The sequence below is a fragment of the Tamandua tetradactyla genome, chromosome 18, assembly GCF_023851605.1.
Source record: "Tamandua tetradactyla isolate mTamTet1 chromosome 18, mTamTet1.pri, whole genome shotgun sequence".
NCBI classification, from domain to species: domain Eukaryota; kingdom Metazoa; phylum Chordata; class Mammalia; order Pilosa; family Myrmecophagidae; genus Tamandua; species Tamandua tetradactyla.
In genome coordinates, this window is record NC_135344.1 from 72,057,690 (window position 1) to 72,077,553 (window position 19,864).

A 19,864-nucleotide genomic window follows, 5' to 3' on the forward strand; every position below is an offset into this window, starting at 1 on the left:
AAAAACTGCCAACCAAGACTCTTATATCCAGCAAAATTATCCTTCAAAAATGAGGGAGAAATTAAAACATTCTCAGACAAAAAGTCACTGAAAGAATTTGTGACCAAGAGACCAGCTCTGCAAGAAATACTAAAGGGAGCACTAGAGTCAGATACAAAAAGACAGAAGAGAGAGATATGGAAAAGAGTGTAGAAAGAAGGAAAATCAGATATGATATATATAATACAAAAGGCAAAATGTTAGAGGAAAATATTATCCAAACAGTAATAACACTAAATGTCAATGGACTGAATTCCCCAATCAAAAGACATAGATTGGCAGAATGGATTAAAAAACAGGATCCTTCGATATGCTGTCTACAGGAAACACATCTTAGACCCAAAGATAAACATAGGTTGAAAGTGAAAGGTTGGGAAAAGATATTTCATGCAAATAACAACCAGAAAAGAGCAGGAGTGGCTATACTAATATCCAACAAATTAGACTTCAAATGTAAAACAGTTAAAAGAGACAAAGAAGGACACTATATACTAATAAAAGGAACAATTAAACAAGAAGACATAACAATCATAAATATTTACGCACCGAATCAGAATGCCCCAAAATACGTGAGGAATATACTGCAAACACTGAAAAGGGAAATAGACTCATATACCATAATAGTTGGAGACTTCAATTCACCACTCTCATCAAGGGACAGAACATCTAGACAGAGGATCAACAAAGAAATAGAGAATCTGAATATTACTATAAATGAACTAGACTTAATAGACATTTATAGGACATTACATCCCACAACAGCAGGATACACCTTTTTTTCAAGTGCTCATGGATCATTCTCAAAGATAGACCATATGCTGGGTCACAAAGCAAGTCTCAACAAATTTAAAAAGATTGAAATCTTACACAACACTTTCTCGGACCATAAAGGAATGATGTTGGAAATCAATAATAGGCAGAGTGCCAGAAAATTCACAAATACGTGGAGGCTCAACAACACACTCCTAAACAACGACTGGGTCAAAGAAGAAATTGCAAGAGAAATTAGCAAATACCTCGAGGCGAATGAAAATGAAAACACAACATATCAAAACTTATGGGACGCAGCAAAGGCAGTGCTAAGAGGGAAATTTATTGCTCTAAATGCCTATATCAGAAAAGAAGAAAAGGCAAAAATTCAGGAATTAACTATCCATTTGGAAGAACTGGAGAAAGAACAGCAAGCTAACCCCAAAGCAAGCAAAAGGAAAGAAATAACAAAGATTAGAGCACAAATAAATGAAATTGAAAACATGAAAACAATAGAGAAAATCAATAAGGCCAGAAGTTGGTTCTATGAGAAAATCAATAAGATTGATGGGCCCTTAGCAAGATTGACAAAAGGAAGAAGAGAGAGGATGCAAATAAATAAGATCAGAAATGGAAGAGGAGACATAACTACTGACCTCACAGAAATAAAGGAGGTAATAACAGGATACTATGAACAACTTTACGCTAATAAATACAACAATTTAGAGGAAATGGACGGGTTCCTGGAAAGACATGAACAACCAACTTTGACTCAAGAAGACATAGATGACCTCAACAAACCAATCACAAGTAAAGAAATTGAATTAGTCATTCAAAAGCTTCCTAAAAAGAAAAGTCCAGGACCAGATGGCTTCACATGTGAATTCTACCAAACGTTCCAGAAAGAATTAGTACCAATTCTCTTCAAACTCTTCAAAAAAATCGAAGTGGAGGGAAAACTACCTAATTCATTCTATGAAGCCAACATCACCCTCATACCAAAACCAGGCAAAGATAGTACAAAAAAAGAAAACTACAGACCAATCTCTCTAATGAATACAGATGCAAAAATCCTCAATAAAATTCTAGCAAATAATATCATCCTCAATGGGGAAAAATTGAAAACTTTCCCCCTAAGATCAGGAACAAGACAAGGATGTCCACTATCACCACTATTATTCAACATTGTGTTGGAGGTTCTAGCCAGAGCAATTAGACAAGAAAAAGAAATACAAGGCATCAAAATTGGAAAGGAAGAAGTAAAACTATCACTGTTTGCAGACAATACGATACTATACGTCGAAAACCCGGAAAAATCCACAACAAAACTACTAGAGCTAATAAATGAGTACAGCAAAGTTACAAGATCAACATTCAAAAATCTGTAGCATTTCTATACACTAGTAATGAACAAGCTGAGGGGGAAATCAAGAAACGAATCCCATTTACAATTGCAACTAAAAGAATAAAATACCTAGGAATAAATTTAACTAAAGAGACAAAAAACCTATATAAAGAAAACTACAAAAAACTGCTAAAAGAAATCACAGAAGACCTAAATAGATGGAAGGGCATACCGTGTTCATGGATTGGAAGACTAAATATAGTTAAGATGTCAATCCTACCTAAATTGATTTACAGATTCAATGCAATACCAATCAAAATCCCAACAACTTATTTTTCAGAAATAGAAAAACCAATAAGCAAATTTATCTGGAAGGGCAGGGTGCCCCGAATTGCTAAAAACATCTTGAGGAAAAAAAACGAAGCTGGAGGTCTCGCGCTGCCTGACTTTAAGGCATATTATGAAGCCACAGTGGTCAAAACAGCATGGTATTGGCATAAAGATAGATATATCGACCAATGGAATCGAATAGAGTGCTCAGATATAGACCCTCTCATCTATGGACATTTGATCTTTGATAAGGCAGTCAAGCCAACTCACCTGGGACAGAGCAGTCTCTTCAATAAATGGTGCCTAGAGAACTGGATATCCATATGCAAAAGAATGAAAGAAGACCCATCTCTCACACCCTATACAAAAGTTAACTCAAAATGGATCAAAGATCTAAACATTAGGTCTAAGACCATAAAACAGTTAGAGGAAAATGTTGGGAGATATCTTATGGATCTTACAACTGGAGGTGGTTTTATGGACCTTAAACCTAAAGCAAGAGCACTGAAGAAGGAAATAAATAAATGGGAACTCCTCAAAATTAAACACTTTTGTGCATCAAAGAACTTCATCAAGAAAGTAGAAAGACAGCCATCACAATGGGAGACAATATTTGGAAATGATATATCAGATAAAGGTCTAGTATCCAGAATTTATAAAGAGATTGTTCATCTCAACAACAAAAAGACAGCCAACCCAATTACAAAATGGGAAAAAGACTTGAACAGACACCTCTCAGAAGAGGAAATACGGATGGCCAAGAGGCACATGAAGAGATGCTCAATGTCCCTGGCCATTAGAGAAATGCAAATCAAAACCACAATGAGATATCATCTCACACCCACCAGAATGGCCATTATCAACAAAACAGAAAATGACAAGTGCTGGAGAGGATGCGGAGAAAGAGGCACACTTATCCACTGTTGGTGGGAATGTCAAAGGGTGCAACCACTGTGGAAGGCAGTTTGGCGGTTCCTCAAAAAGCTGAATATAGAATGGCCATACGACCCAGCAATACCATTGCTAGGTATCTACTCAAAGGACTTAAGGGCAAAGACACAAACGGACATTTGCACACCAATGTTTATAGCAGCATTATTTACAATTGCAAAGAGATGGAAACAGCCAAAATCTCCATCAACAGAAGAGTGGCTAAACAAACTGTGGTATATACATACGATGGAATATTATGCAGCTTTAAGACAAGATAAACTTATGAACCATGTAATAACATGGATGGACCTAGAGAATATTATGCTGAGTGAATCCAGCCAAAAACTAAAGGACAAATACTGTATGGTCCCACTGATGTGAACGGACATTCGAGAATAAACTTGGAATATGTCATTGGTAACAGAGTTCAGCAGGAGTTAGAAACAGGGTAAGACAATGGGTAATTGAAGCTGAAGGGATACAGACTGTGCAACAGGACTAGATACAAAAACTCAAAAATGGACAGCACAATAATACCTAATTGTAAAGTAATCATGTTGAAACACTGAATGAAGCTGCATCTGAGCTATAGGTTTTTGTTTTATTTTGTTTTGTTTTGTTTTGATTTTACTATTATTACTTTTATTTTTTTCTCTATATTAACATTCTATATCTTTTTCGGTTATGTTGCTAGTTCTTCTAAACCAATGCAAATGTACTAAGAAATGATGATCATGCATCTATGTGATGATGTTAAGAATTAATGATTGCATGTGTAGAATGGTATGATCTCTAAATGTTGGGTTAATTTCTTTTTTTCCGTTAATTAAAAAAAAAAAAAAAGAGAAGGGATAATTGGAGATGAAGGGATACAGACTGTACAACGGGACTGGATATAAAAACTCAGAAATGGACAGCACAGTACTACCCAATTGTAATGCAATTATGTTAAAACACTGAATAAAGCTGCATGTGAGGTATAGGTTTTTTGTTTTTGTTTTTTTTGTTTTTTTTTCTTTCTATTATTGTTTTAATTCTTATTCTGTTGTCTTTTTATTTCTTTTTCTAAATCGATGCAAATGTACTAAGAAATGATGAATATGCAACTATGTGATGTTATTAAGAATTACTGATTGTACATGTAGATTGGAATGATTTCTAATTGTTTTGTTAATTCTTTTTTTAATTAATAAAAAAAAAAAGGGTAAATTGTACTGTATGTAAAATCTTAATAGAATGCTGATAAAACCCATTAGGTGATTGGCTGATAGGAACCAGATGTTTACATGGCGCCCATGTAAACAATTTACTTTCTGATCCAATGGGAAAAGTGTAACTGTACAAAAGACTCTAAACCGCGCTGATCAAAAAAACCAGGAATATGCTACAATGAACTTATATTTCTTTGATAATAAAAACTTATTAAATCAAATTACAAAAAATTTAAGACAAGCAGAAGTGATTTAAGCAGCTCTAAGATAAACTAGTTCAGTTTCTGAATTAGCTTACATTTGAATCCTGGTCAGGAGAAACTACATATGGCAGATGGCTTTTGTATCAAGCGTGGAAAAAAATTAGACGTGTATGTGAGGTGCACAAAAGGAAGAGTTATGCACACTTATCACTATTTCTTGTGTTTGCAAGAAGAAAGCGTCTGTCCAAGTGATCAGGACTGGGCCTGCAAGCTGCTTCTCAGTCCTGTTTTCCACCCTGGTCAGTAAACTGGTAAACTGGCAGAAGGTGCCTGGACTTGGGAGCCAGGTGGGTCTGTAGGGCCCGTTGTGCTACCACCTGCCAGCAACTGAGGTTTCTGACCCTTCCCAGCCTCATGAGCACATTCACTTTAAAGGGAGATTTATAGGATGGTTGCCAAAAGTAAATGAGATGGCATTTACTCTTTTTTTTTTATTGCTTATGTCCTCATCTTTATTTTAAAAATTTTGTTTAAGTAAACAAACAAGACACTTAGAACCACTGAAAATGGGTATCTTAGCTTATCCATAAGCATATTTAAATAAACTATCCAAATAATCATTGTAAACCTGTGTTTATACAGTAAGTTTCATAAACCAACTTAAAATTAAGGCAAACAAGGAAAAAAATATAAAAGATATCAGAGTTTCTTAAATTCTAAATATTAAACATTAATTTGAATATCATTTGATTAGCTATTTAAACTATATACATTCTCAAAATATGAAGAAGAAAATTACAAATATCAACTTTGCTATAGTAATGACCTATGTTACTAAACATCTTCCAGTTTTTTTATTTCAGGAATCTATTTTATCTAATATTTCTATAGCTACCTATAGTTTTTATTTGTCAGATCTATATATTTTTTTCCCTCTCTCATTTTTTGTCCTTTAAGTTACCCTTGCTAATGCTCTTCAATTTTGTACCCTCCTCGAGACCTCCCTTTTTTCAGTCACAAGAGCTCCCTTTAATGTTTCTTGTAGGGCAAGTCTCTTCTTGGCAAATTCTCACAGCCATTGTTTATCTGTGAAAATTTTAATCTCTGCTTCAAAATTTGCAGGACAGCTTGGCAGGATAAAGAATTCTTGGCTGGTAGTCTTTCTCGTTCAAAATCTTAAATATGTCATAGCACTGCCTTCTTGCCTCTATGTTGAGTAGTTGGAACTTAAATGTTTTGCCTTATGTGTGATAAATCTCTTGTCTCTTGCTGCTTTCATGACTTTTTGCTTCTCTTCAAGATTTGACATTCTGAAAAACATTTGTCTTGGAGTAAGTCTATTTGGATCTATTCTGTTTGGGATTTGTTGGGCTTGTTTGGTTTGAATATTTTATGTCTTTTATAAGGGTTAAGAAGTTTTCCCCCATTATGTCCTCAACTAGCTTTCCCATCCCTTTACTCTGCTCCTTCCAGGACACCAATAGTTCCTACATTTGTGTGCTTCATGGTGTCTGTCATTTCCTCGAGATCAAGTTGCATTTTTTCTATTTTTCTTGCCATTTGTTCTTTTGAACGTTGAAGTTCAATTGTCCTATCTTCTAATTTGCATATTCTTCTGCCTCTTGAAGTCTGCTGTTTTTAGTCTCTAATATACTTTTAATTTGATCTACAATATCTTTCATCTCTGTGATAGCTGATATTTTTCTATTTATTATTTCAAATTCTTCCATGTGCTCCTCCAGTGTCTTCTTGATATCCTTTGTGTTGTTATGAATAACCTTAATTAGTTGTTCAAAATTCTGTGTCTCCTCACTATTTTAATTTGGTGATTTGTCTGAGCCATATCTACAGATCTTTTGTTGTAGATGGGGCATTTTAATGTCTTAATAAGGTTATTTTCAGATTTATTTCTTCCCTCTCTAAGATTTTGAATCCTCTTTTGGGTTTGGTTTGTCAGTCATTCCCCTTGAAACCAAGTCCCTAATCGCAAGGGGAAATGGCAGTTCTACTTAGGGCTTAATTGACAGCTAGGCAGATAGGCGCTTTGTCAGACTGCACTTTCTGCTTCTCCCCAGCAAGTAGCACTCTTGAGTATTCTCGTCCCCTTAAGACCACCTGTCCCTCACTGCAAGTACAACCTTTAGCGGCCAGTCATGGCACTCAGCTCGGCCAACCTCCTCGGCCTCACCTCTCCAGCTGCACACACCTGCAGTCTCTGGGCCCCTGTGGGAGAAGGAGAGTGGTATCAGGACCCAAATAAGTTTCTTCCACCAGTTGGATGTCAGACCAGCATCACGCTACATCCCCCCTTCCTCCCCAGGGGAGGGTCCCTCAGTCTTTGCCAAAAGAACCAGGCACCCACAGCAGTGTGTCACAGAGATGGGGAGTAGGCACTATGCATTGACTAGGTGGAGTCTATGGACAGGAAAAGCACATCTGTTATCGTCCAAGTTCACCACAGGAACTCCCTGCTACAAAGCCAAAGGAGAAATCTTCCCAAGCCAGCTGCAGGGGTAGGCAGAGTCATGACTGAGTACATCCACCCTGTTTGCTCCATCCCAATTTCTCCGTTTTTTTTTTCTCTGAGGGGCTCCCTTTGTCAGATAGAAAACCTCTTATAATCACTCACACCCAGAACCACTGTCCCAGTCGTTTTTCTATCGCATCTCTTGTTAATGGAGCTGGGGTGAACTCAGCCTCTCCTAGGCCGCCATCTTGCCGGAAGCCTTGCTCATCTCCTCTTGCTTGGCCCTGCTGTTTTGAATAATACTACCTTCTCTTTCCCCCATGACCAATCACAGAATAATTTACCACTGCCCACTTTAGAAAAGCCAATAGAGGAATTAAGTGATTGTGAATAAATCGAGTATCAAAAGTGAGGCTGAGTGGAATAGGATGAGACCGCCTGGTGCTATCCATTCAGCCTCGTGTATTCATTAAGCCTTTTACCTGCCATCTGAATGAAAGAGGCCCTACCCTCTGCTTGGTGCTCTTTAAACATAGGGATTGCTCTTAGCTACGCAAAATTCCCACCCTCTGAGCTGTTGAAAGTGACTACAAGCTTCAAATATCTGCTGTTCAACTTCTTCAAAAACTCTGTGGTGTGTAGTTCTGAAGTCATTCTCTTTTGTTCCTTTCTTAGTATCGTTGCCTAGTCAAGAAAGCGCAAACTCATGTGAACTGGAAAAGGAACCCCATCTCCCTGGCTCCCAGAAATTGTCTTCACTGGGCTTTGGTGTCACACCTTCAACTCACATGGATCACTTAAGAAAACTCTTCTGGAATCCATTATCACCTTTAGTGAAGGACTGTTGTTGAGTACATTGTAAGCTTGAATTTTAATGTAATTTCCTACTTTATATTAATATGTCTATTCATTGAGCCACTTCAAATCCCTTGGGAAGTAATCCGGCCTCTAGATCCAATGAAACATCTTAGGGATACTTGAAATTATCACTGAAATGCTTCTGCAGTGATTAAAGCTTTCCAGTAGGGGGTGCCACAACATTAATTATAAAAATACTCCAGGGTAAACTAACTAGATTTCTAAATTAGAATCTTTTCTCAATGTTTCAGCTAAATATAAAGACTTACATACTTAAAATGTATCTTTTGAATAAATTGTATAATTTAGAAGAGAAATGTAAATTTTAAAATTATGCCCTCGATTTTAGCAGTAATTTGAACAGACCTAATGAATCCAGTTTGAATGCAAGGGAATTTTCCTAAACAGAAGCCTGAAGATTTTGAAACAGAGAATGTTAGAGGTGGGCAAAGTACAAGAAACATTTTAAATTAAATCCTCTTGGTAAATTCAAATCAGTTTTATTTTTTGATTTTGATGACGTGCCATTTAAGGAAAACAAATCCATATTTTATTCACTGACTCTACTTGGCATTGCTTTTTGAATTTTAGCTGTGAACCACACTCAAAGTCGTCTTCCACGACTGTGGGCAGATACCACGGGATCCACTGAGGAATGGAGTAGGGGCTGTTAGTGACAGAGAGGGGGAAAACACACGCCCAATTTCCACAAAGCACCCCAGTCCCCATGAGGCTGGGAAAGAAGCTTAAGGAGGGCACAACAACGTCAATTACAGCACGTGAGTTTTTGTCTGAGAAGGAGAAAACATGCATATGAGAAAGGAGCTGAATTTTGTGTATAACTTGGCAAGGACACCTTAAAGGGTTAGAATCTTAGAGCAGCTAGAAATAGAGCATGCTTCTCTTGCTGTATAATTATAGGCAGATGAGTAGGTTTAGGACATAAGAAAAGAACACTCACTTGTCTCTGACTCCCCTCCTTGGCAATTGATTTAGGCAGAGAGAGTTCTTAGAGAGACCATTGTGGGACAAGCAAAAGTGATGAGTGAGCAATAAGTGGGCAATAAGAGTTGATGGGGAAAAGGCGATTATCTCCTGGTGTCTTAGAAGGTGGAGAGGCCAGTCTTGGCCTACCGGAGGACCAGAGTCCCCAGGACTGGACTGGAGGGAGCAGGGCTTCTCAAGGTGGGAGGGTGGGAGAGGGGGGCTCTCCTGGAGGTGTGTGGGTTGGTTCTACTCTGGTTTTTTGGAGTAACTTTCATTGGCTATAGCATATGTAAAGAAAAGGACATGGATCATAAATTGTAAGGTGAGAGATTTTCTCAAAGTACCTGTGGATCCAGCCCCCATTCCCACCCCCCCAAACAAAAAATAAAGCATTATCAGAACCTCACACTCCCTTGTATCCTCACTTCCAACTCCATAGATTCATTTCCTGTGTTTTGAACTTTTTATAAATGAATCATGCTAGCAAATCTGCTAGCTTCTTTCCCTTGATAATTGTGTTTGTGAGATTTATCTGTGGTGCCACAGGAAATCATAGTGTGTCATCTTCATTGTGTACAGTAATCCACTGTGTGAGTAAACCACAATTTATCCATTCTCCTAGAGTTGGACATTTGGATAATGTGGAGTTACTAAAACTAGGGCTGATCTGAACATTCTTATCATTCTTTTGGTAAACACAGGTACATATGTCTCTTGTATATACCCAGGATTAAAATTGCTAGGACATACAGTATGTACATGCAGCTTTGATAAATACTGCCAAAAAAGTTTCCCAAAGCTTTGGCACCAGTTTACTGATTGAGTTGGGTATTCCAGCTACTCCATATTCTGAATAACTTGTAGTTGTCTACCTTTTTTTTTTTAATCCATTCTGATGAACATAGGGAAGCATCTCATTATATTTTTAATATGTTTTCCCCATCTTTTACCCATTTTTCTGTTGAGTTGTCTGCCTTTTGCTTATTGATTCATAGGAGCTCTTTGTATATACTGGATACTGTCCTGAAATGTTCTTATACAGAGATAAATGCCGATTAATGACAGCAAGGAAACCCGAAGTCTTTGAGCAAACAGAACATCAGAGGAAAAATCATAGAGGGTGAGTTCTATTCTGTGGGGGCTGGGCTCCCACCCCACCACCATTCTAAGGCACAAAGCATAAATTTAAATCAATCCAGGGGGTGCATGGGTAGGTCAGTAGAATTCTCACCTGCCATGTGGGAGACCTAGGTTCGATTCCCAGCCCATGTACTTTCCCCTAAAAAAAAAAAAAAAAAAAATGGTGCTGCAATAATGGGATACTCACATGGAAAAAGAATGAAATGTGACCTCCACCATACAGCACACAAAACAAAAAAAGCCAACCTTAAGGATATGTAACTTTGTATTTTACTGAACAGCTTTTTGTAGCATCTCAAGAAATTCAGAAGGTGTTTGAAAGAGAGCTCTAGAATGGACCATTGTTCAAATTTTGATCAGTACAATTTATTGGCACAGCAAGAAAGTTTCCCATTTGGCTAATGACTTGCTTTAAAATGAGTCAAAATATTTCACCCAAATTAAACATAACCCTGACGCGGTTTCACTGTTTGGGGAACAATAACATGGTTCTGCTCACTTTTCTCTTCGATGAATTTAATAGAGAAGCAAGTATTGGCTTTGTCACTCATTAGAGTTCTTCTGTTTAACCGATGTGTGATGGACTAAGTTGCAGACCCCAGTTTGAGCAGGTCCTTGGTCTGCCTTCTGGTGGGTGTAGACGCATTGTAAGTAAGATCTCTTCAGGATGTTACTTCCGTTGAAGGGTGGCCCAGTGAACCAGACTGGGCTTTAATCTGGATTACTCGAGTCCAAAGACATCACAGCGAGCAGCCAGAAGCTGGCAGTTATGGCACTTGAAAGAGAAGTTTCGTGCATGTTGCCATGTGCTAGAGAAGCCGAGAACCGAGGATCACCAGAAACCTGCCCCAGAACGCCAGTCTTGGGGGAGAAAGCATCTCTTTGTGATGCCTCGATTTTGGACTTCTAGCCTCAAAACCATGAGCCAATCGCGCTGTTGTTTAAGCCAGTCCATTACAGGGTGTTTGTTTTATGAGCTGGGAAACTAAACAGCCTATGAGACAGAGGGAAACCTGGAGACTGTCTCAGAACTGATCTGCTCAGACTCCAGTGAGAATGCCCAGGAGGCTGTCCCCTGACTCCTGTAATTTACTTCAACAGTGAAGCCAAAATAGCTCCTCTCTCACTGGGGAGGCGAGAGTGATAACTTGGAGAACAGATTCGGTAAGAGCAGCGAACACCTGCCGATGTGTCTGCTCAGAACCAGCCCGGCACTTTTTTTGTGTATCTGATTTGGCATGATTTGTGATGACTACTAGAAACTGCCACTTAAATCCAATTTCACTTTACAAGAAAAGTCTGATTTCATAGTAAGAAATACTTTAAATTCGAGGCAGGAAAAAAAATCTCTAGTCATCTCTTAATGCTAAATATAAAAATGTTGGCATGCTCCCCTGGGTGCTGAGGGTAGCTGCAGCTTTTTACATTTGCAGCTTGTCTGGCTTTGTCACCCCCTGCCCCCTCCCCTTCACTCTATATCCTCCCCACACACACTCCTACCCCACCCCTGGCACTCCTTGCCCCCAGGCAGCTGCCTTAGACCCTTTCATTTCCTTTCTCCCTTTTCCCCTTGGGGAGTTTTTTAAGCTCCACCATGATATTATTTTCTTACTATCCCCCTCCTTCATTGATAATGCCCAATAGCTGACTGGTCACTTTCAGGTTTTTACTGTTACCTTTCCTTTTCTCCACCATTTGTGCAATTTTTTTCGTCATCACCATTTTATAATTTTACCTCAATTAGAAAAAAAAAATGCTGTAAATCTTGTGTACACTGGGAGCTCTTTCTGGAAGCCCTGAGCCCACCACAGCCCCTGTGCAAGCTTACAGCTGCCTGGCCAGCCTCCGCCTAGGCCCTTCATGTTGCCATGGCGACCAGCAACCTGGCTGAGTCAGTGCTGAGTCAGGGAGCCCAGGGAGAGCTTGCAGGGGCCTTGCTCCAGCCAACAGACTCTCCCTTAGCATTCGGTGAAAGGACCCTGGCAGTCCTGGAAGGAAGTTCCTCTGGCTTATTGCAGGGAGACCCCAGCCACTCTCTGTTGCCACTGTCTTGGCAGAGGGTTACCTGTGAGGGTGACGCGCATACACAGAGCTACAGGAGTTTTCTCTCCAGGGAGACTCAGTGATCACTCTGTCCTCAGAAGAGGTCTAATCAAAGATCAGGAATTTATGTCTCTTAAGGTGCAATGATGGTTGCTGCTTGGTCTTGGTGTCTTCCTAAGAAATTTGGCTGGGAGCTGAGAAGAGATGCGACTCTTAAGAAACCAGAGGGAAACAAATCAGGCAGATCACATCTCATTTGCAGAAGCAATGTTTATTGTATTTTTAACTTCTTAGCCTTCTTAAAATATAGGAGTACCTCTTCTTCTTTAAGCAAAGTTCCTATGGTGCCCCTTCCCCAAAGAATTTCTCCTCAAACACTTCTCTATATACTAGCTGGAGTTTGATATGGTGGACCCCCTGGGTTACTTATAAACCACTTTTCCACAAAGGATCTCAGTTCTAGCCAAGGAGAGGCTGCTGTGTGGGAGAAAGTGGTGGGGAGGGCCGTGGGGTGGAGGGATAAAGCCCACAGAGAGAGGGGGAGGAAGAGAGAGGCTAAGAGGAAACTGAAACTGCCATTAGCAGCCACAATTGTATTAGTCTCATATGACTTCAGCTTCAGATGCAATAAACCATCTGACCTTAAGATAAAGTCTGCATTGATCAGATGTTTGTCTGGGCCACTTAGAGATTATGAAGTTAAAAAAAGGACCTACTCTTTGCCTCACGGATTTTGCTAACTAATGATGCTGATATAAATAGCCATGTTCAAATTGAAACTGGGTCCCCCCACGGGATGTAAATGAAAGGGGAAGAAGAAACTGGAGATAGGATGGCTAGCCATGGGCTGTCCACCTTGGGGGGTGGGGGACAGCGGGTTTAGGCCAGAGGATCTCAGTGTCTGCAACTCCAGAGGTTGAGGGGAGAGAGAAGGGCCTTGGACTCCAATCAGAGCTTAGTTGCAACTCTGCCAAGAGCTAATGTATGAATTTGGAAGACTCCCTGGATTTCTTGGAGCCGCAGTGTCCACTCATCTATGAAATGTGATTGTGCAGAGGAAAACCACAAAGTGTGTGAAGCTCCTGAGACAAATGCTGGCTGAGTGTGTCCCGATTCCCCGGCAGCCAGGCGGCCCCCAGACGAGCCGGCAGAGCTTGTTTGTGTTGTCCAGTGGCTCTCCCAAACCCTTCCTGCCTGCTCCCCTTTCTTCAGCCTCTCCCTACCCTTCGCTAGGTGTCCGGGAGTCTCTCTCCACCGAGGAACTGGCCAAGGCTCTGGGTGTCAGAGGATTATGCCAGGCCATCGGCGGCTCTTAGAGCGTGGCCCTGGGAGTCCAGGTGAGGGACAGTGTGTGCCTTTGCTGGAGCTGGAGGAGAGCCTCATGCTCCTGACAGCCTGGCCAGGGCCTGGTGCCGCTCTCATGGTGCCAAGATGATGCCTGGAGAGAGGCCTGTGGACAAGCAGCTTGGGCCCAGCTATCTGGAGGCACTTGGACTTCTCCATGGATTTGCTCAGGTCACGTGGAGAACCATGCCCAGACCTTCCTTCCTTTCTCCAGCCCTCTGAAATCCTGCGGGCTCCTCTAAGTTCCAGCTCCAATGAAACCTCCTCTAACATGTGGTCCTCATTCCTTCATCTTATTCAAAATTTCCCACACCTAGGCTTTAGGGTTTAGCTTCATGTAGAAGCTTTAATCATGTTCTACTTTGAATACCTCTTCCTTCGCCTTCAGGGATACCACCTGGCTTTTACAGCACCACTCACTGCCCCCATCCAGTTTGCGATTTTTTAATATTATTCAGATGAACTCACAGTGCCTCCTTTTGTTGGACTTTTGCAAAGAGCTCATCTGCCATGTTTCTAGGACAGTTCTGGGATCGGAGACTGGGGAGCTGCCCATTCAGGGAGCTGAAGCTTCCTGCACCCACCAGTTGGGACCAGCTTCTGGGAAGAAAAGTCTTAAAAATAAAAGGTTTCCTATAGCGAAAAGCATCCTAAAAAAAAAAAGATCGAAGTGGGAGGATTAACACTCCCTGACTTTAAAACCTATTATAAAGCCACAGTGATCAAAACAGCATGGTACTGGCACAAAGACTGAAGCATTGAGCAATGGACTTGAATCAAGACTGCAGAAATGGACCACCAAATCTATGGTCAATTGATTTTTGACAAGGCCCCCAAATCCTCTGAACTGGTACAAAATAGTCTTTTCAATAATTTGGCATGGAAGAACTGGATATCAAAAGCCAAGAGAATGAAAAAGGATCCCTATCTTACACCCTAAGTAAAAATTAACTCAAAGTGGATCAAACACCTAAATATAAGAACTAGTATCGTAAAGCTTCTAGAAGAAAATGTAGGGAAACATCTTCAAGACCTAGTAATAGAAGGAGGTAGCTTCCTAAACTTTACACCCAAAACACAAGCAACAAAAGAAAAAATAAATAAATGGGGACTCTTCAAAATCAAATGCTTCTGCACCGCAAAAAACTTTGTCAAAAAGGTGAAGAGGCAGCCAACTCAATGGGAGAAAATATTTGGAAATCACATACCAAAGGTTTGATTTCCTGCATATACAAAGAAATCATACAACTCAACAACAAAAGAACAACAATCCAATTACAAAATGGGCTAAAGATATGAATAAGCATTTTTCTGAAGAACAAATACAGATGGCACAAAAGCGTATGAAGAGATGCTCATTTTCATTTGCTATAAAGGAAATGCAGATCAAGACTACAATGAGATACCACCTCACACCTATAAGAATGGCTGCTATTAAATAGACAGAAAGCTATAAATGTTGGCGAGGATGTGGAGAAACTAGGACACTTATACACTGCTGGTGGGAATGTATAACGGTCCAGCTACTATGAAAGACTGTTCGGCTGTTCCTTAGGAAACTAAATATTGGGTTGCCTGCTGATCCAGCAATGGCACTACTTGTTATATACCCAGAAGAGCTGAAAGCAACAACACAAACAGACATTTGCACACCAGCGTTCATAGCAGCATTATTCACAATTGCTGAAAGATGGAAACAAACCAAATGCCCATCAACAGATGAGTGAATCAACAAAATGTGGCATATACATATGATGGAATATTATACAACAGTAAGACAAAAGGACATCCTGAAGCACATGACAAGATGGATGAGCCTTGAGGACATAATGGTGAGTGAAATTAGCCAAACACAAAAGGACAGATAATGTATATGACCAGCATAAAGGTGTAATCAGAGGCTTTTAATAGAGAATATAGAGGACTTAAAGATACATAGAAGATAGAGATGGGTGAACTATTAGCTAATGAGATTGAACTCCAATATAAGGGAATAGATAGGAGCAAAGGTGATTCTCTAGTGAGTCTAGAAGTAATATTACCATACTGAAGGTGAACAAGATTGAAAGATGTTGTATAGATCTATATATCCCATGGACTCACACTAGAAATATGAGTGAGTTCTCTTAAGCGTTACTTCAAAGATATGATTCTCGTACAAAGAGTGTTTTGGTCCAGGGTACAGGGGGAAAACTGCTATTGCATGCTATGAGCTATGTTCAAAAGGAAACCATCAGCACCATCACAGCAGAGGTAAATAATGGGGGGGAGGGACAAGATTTAAGAGGAGTGTTAGATTTCCTATTTGGTGAGGATGTGTTTATTGGTTTTCTGTCTCTTGGAAACAATGAAATTATCTAAAATTGAGACTGTTGATGGATTGTGAGCTTTGGGCCCTCTACATGATGCCCAATGAATGCAGGTGACTGAAGGAGAAATAGATTGGCAAACGATGGTGTATACTTATGAATGAAGGTTGTGCTGCTACAAAAAAGGAACAATGCCATGAGGCATGCAACGATGTGAATGAACATGTGGGACATCTGGTGAGACAAAATAAGCCAGAAACAAAAAAACAGCAATGGTATGGTCACCTTTAGAAAATGCTTATAAGAAAGCGGGCCTAGGTTGTAAGCTTTTAGAGCAGACACATTAAGTCCAGAGTGGTGATTATTATTTCTGGATTTTGAGAAGCTATTTTATATATATAATCTGATATTTAGAGATAAGAACGAAGCTGAACAGGTTAAAGTAATTCAGAACATAAGGGTAAGGAAGACAATGTCTGTATTTTAGAACCACACATACTCTTTGAGACCAGTGGAAGAAAGGCTTATTTGGTCTGGAACTGAAATTTTCTGTAGTGCACAGTCTAATTCAACCTATCTGTATGGCTCATTTGAACAACACTAACACAGAGAGCACAGAATGAGAAAGAGGTCCTTTAATCCTATATAAATTATTGTAATGCCTGGATACATCCTAGAGTATATTAAGCAGAAATTCAAAAAGTATTTGCAAAGTCCCCTGAAGGAAGGCAGAAAGACTATGGAACCATTCAACCTTACCATCAGGGAATCCCCTGATACTGCGTCAAACTTTATGGACACCCAAAGCAATAGGCCATGCCCTCGATCAGGAAGCTTACTCTTGTGAAGCTTATGTAGGTAGCAGAAAAGCTTAAACTACCTATAGGTGTGCCTAAGAGTTACTTCTGGAGGACCTCTATTGTCTCTCTAAGCCCAACTCTGCAAGTGAAATCATTGCCCTCCCCACTATGTGGGACATGACATCCAGGGGTAAAAGTCTCCCTGGCAACATGGGAGATGACTCCCAGGGATGAATCCAGACCTGGCACTGTAGGATCAACAATTCCATCCTGACCAAAAGGGAGAAAAGAAGTGTAATTAATAAAGTATCAGTGGCAGAGAGAGTTCAGAAGGAGTCAAGAGGCTACTCTGGAGGTTGCTTTTATGCAAGCTTCGGGTAGATCTTGCTACCTATCATAACCTGCCAACCCCCAACCAGGACCATTCCAGCCAAACCTAAAGAACACCTAAGACAATATATAAGATTCCACAAGGGTTCCAGGCACTAGAATAACTTTTCAGAAACCTACAACCTCCAGATAGGTCCCTGGTCCAGATAAGTCCTGAAACCTAGTCCAGCCTCTCCAGAACATCAGATAGTTCCATCTCCCTACCCCATATTAGCGACAGACACTTCCAATATAAAAAATTTAGAATTGCCATAGCCCACACAACCCCAAAAAGAGGTATGGAAAGATCAAAGGTGATGATGGAATTATACATAGAAGATAAGACTTAACAAATGAATATAAATGCTGAATCATTAAATTGATATCTCTTTTAGTCTCCAATATTTTAGAACAGCTAGAAGTAAAAACATAAAATTGTGAAATTGTAACCCATGTCAAAGTCTGAAATATGTTCTACAACTAATTGTGGTGTTATGCTTTGAAATTTATGCTTTGAAATTTATAACTTTTTTGTATATATGTTATTGTTCACCAAAAAAGAAAGTAAGAAAAGTCGACTGTGATGATAAAAAAGTATTTAAACCCTCTAGCCTCCTATATTCTGGAGCAGCTAGAAGGAAAAATATGAGAGGATTGTGTGATAGTACCTGACAAACTCTGGAATCTGTCCTGCAACCACTTTTTGAAGTGTACTTTGAAAACTATTGCTTTTTTATTTCTTTGCTTTGTATATATGTTATACTATACAATAAAACAAAGTTTTTTAAAAAAGAAAAAAGGGGCTGGCCACGGTGGCTCAGCAGGCAAGAATGCTTGCCTGCCATGCTAGAGGACCCGGGTTCGATTTCCGGTGCCTGCCCATGTAAAAAAAAAAAAAAAAGTAAAAGTTTTCTACCAAAGCCTGATGGGGAGCTGTGGCAGAATTCAGGCAGACCTCTCCAAACTTGGCTTCTGCATCTGGGATGTTCCATGACTTCCTGGAAAAGTCTCTTAAGTATCATGGGACCTGTGTACTTGAAAGAAGGCCCACACATGAAAACCCAAACCAAACAAAGCTAGTTGATCCTGGACATTAGAAAATGACAGTACTCTTTTTGCTGTGCAGAATGGTCTGCTATTGGTTTGTTTTGCTTAGTAAGCTCCCTCTCTACACTTTCAAGTATGTGATCCAAAATGAATTTAACCAATTATTAGGAATACATTCCGAATTGCACCCAAATTGGGCTATTTATATTTTTATTCGCTCCGTTATTTATTCCTGTGTTCATCCATCCCAAGCACAAGGGGACTGATACGGGGCTTCATAAAGAGCTAAGTAAGGACTTCTCTGTCGCCAGCCCCCCCGTGAAAGAACTTTGCAGGGAGATACCAGATCTGCAGGCAGAAATGGGGGCAAGAACGAACTTGGAATTTTTAAGTATAGCATGGATTTCTTGAACATTGGTTGGTGAAACCCAATTGATATGCTATAATGACTTTTCACACCTGCTCCCCATCTAGATTGTGGGGTTCTTGAGGGCAGGGGGGTTTCCGTCATTACAAATGAGTGTCCAGTACAGACCACGCATGCAGTGAGGAAACGTTGGCAATAAAAAAAGGAGAAAGGAACATAATTGTATAGAGCTTCAATGTGTGTTTGAGTAGGTACATGGATGGATAGAGAGATACATTTAAATCACAACCTTATGAAATTAAGTAAGAGATGCTATAATTCTGAGACAGAGAAAGAAAAGTCTCTACACTCCTACAAACCTAATTTTCATTCTGTAACTTGATAATTTAGCATTAACTGCTACACAGAAAAGCAAGCGTAACTCACTTGTGAAAACATAAATTGCACCATGCATTTTTTAAGCCTGTTGCTACAAATTGAATAATAAACAGTGGACAACCATGCTTGCACTATTGCTTGTGAGGAGGATAAAGATAAAGGAAGGAGAGAGCAGGTTAAAATAAGGACTTGGTTCACAATTTACAGTGATTGCTTGGGGCTCAGGGCAGCCTTTACTAGTTGAAGACGGTTAGTTCATTCCTCAGGCTCATCAAACAAAATTTTTTTCTTTCCTTCTTCCTGTGAATTTGCTCAGGAAAATGGCACAGCTTGTCACCTAGGAAACTGGCTCCCACACCAGCTAGCCGAGGGACCCTGCACGCTGCATCCTTTCTCACTGTACACTTGCACTTGCAGCTGGGCTCAGGGTGACCTTGCAAACAGAAAAAAGGCTAATCCCAGCCCGCTGCTGAATGAGGGCGTGGGGCCCTGCAAGGCCCACGTGAAATCCTGCCCCTGGGAGGAGCTTCGTTTAGCATGAAGCATGCCCATTTCTTCCCCAGAGGAGGAGGCTGCAACACGTTTCTGTTTTCAGAATGAGGCGGGGGAAATCCCTCTCTCTCTGGATTGCAACTTTGTGCAAAACCCTGTGATTTTTACAGTGGACCACTTGGACCACCTTCTTTTCATCATGTTCCCAAGAAGCCTCCAGGCTGGCCTGACCTTGGCATCAGGGTGAGGTGAGGACAAAGACCTCGACTTCCCAGTTTAGTTATGTTACTTAGAAAAAGAAAAGACGCATGAGCGTGTGTCTGGACCTTGGCTGGCAGGCGGAGTCTTTGTTCCTATGCTTTGGCAAAGGCCGACCTTCTTCTGTGCCCTTTGCTGGCCCTGGCCCAGGGGCTTCCCTGGAGAGGAGCTGGGCTCTAGCTGTGTGCAAAGTG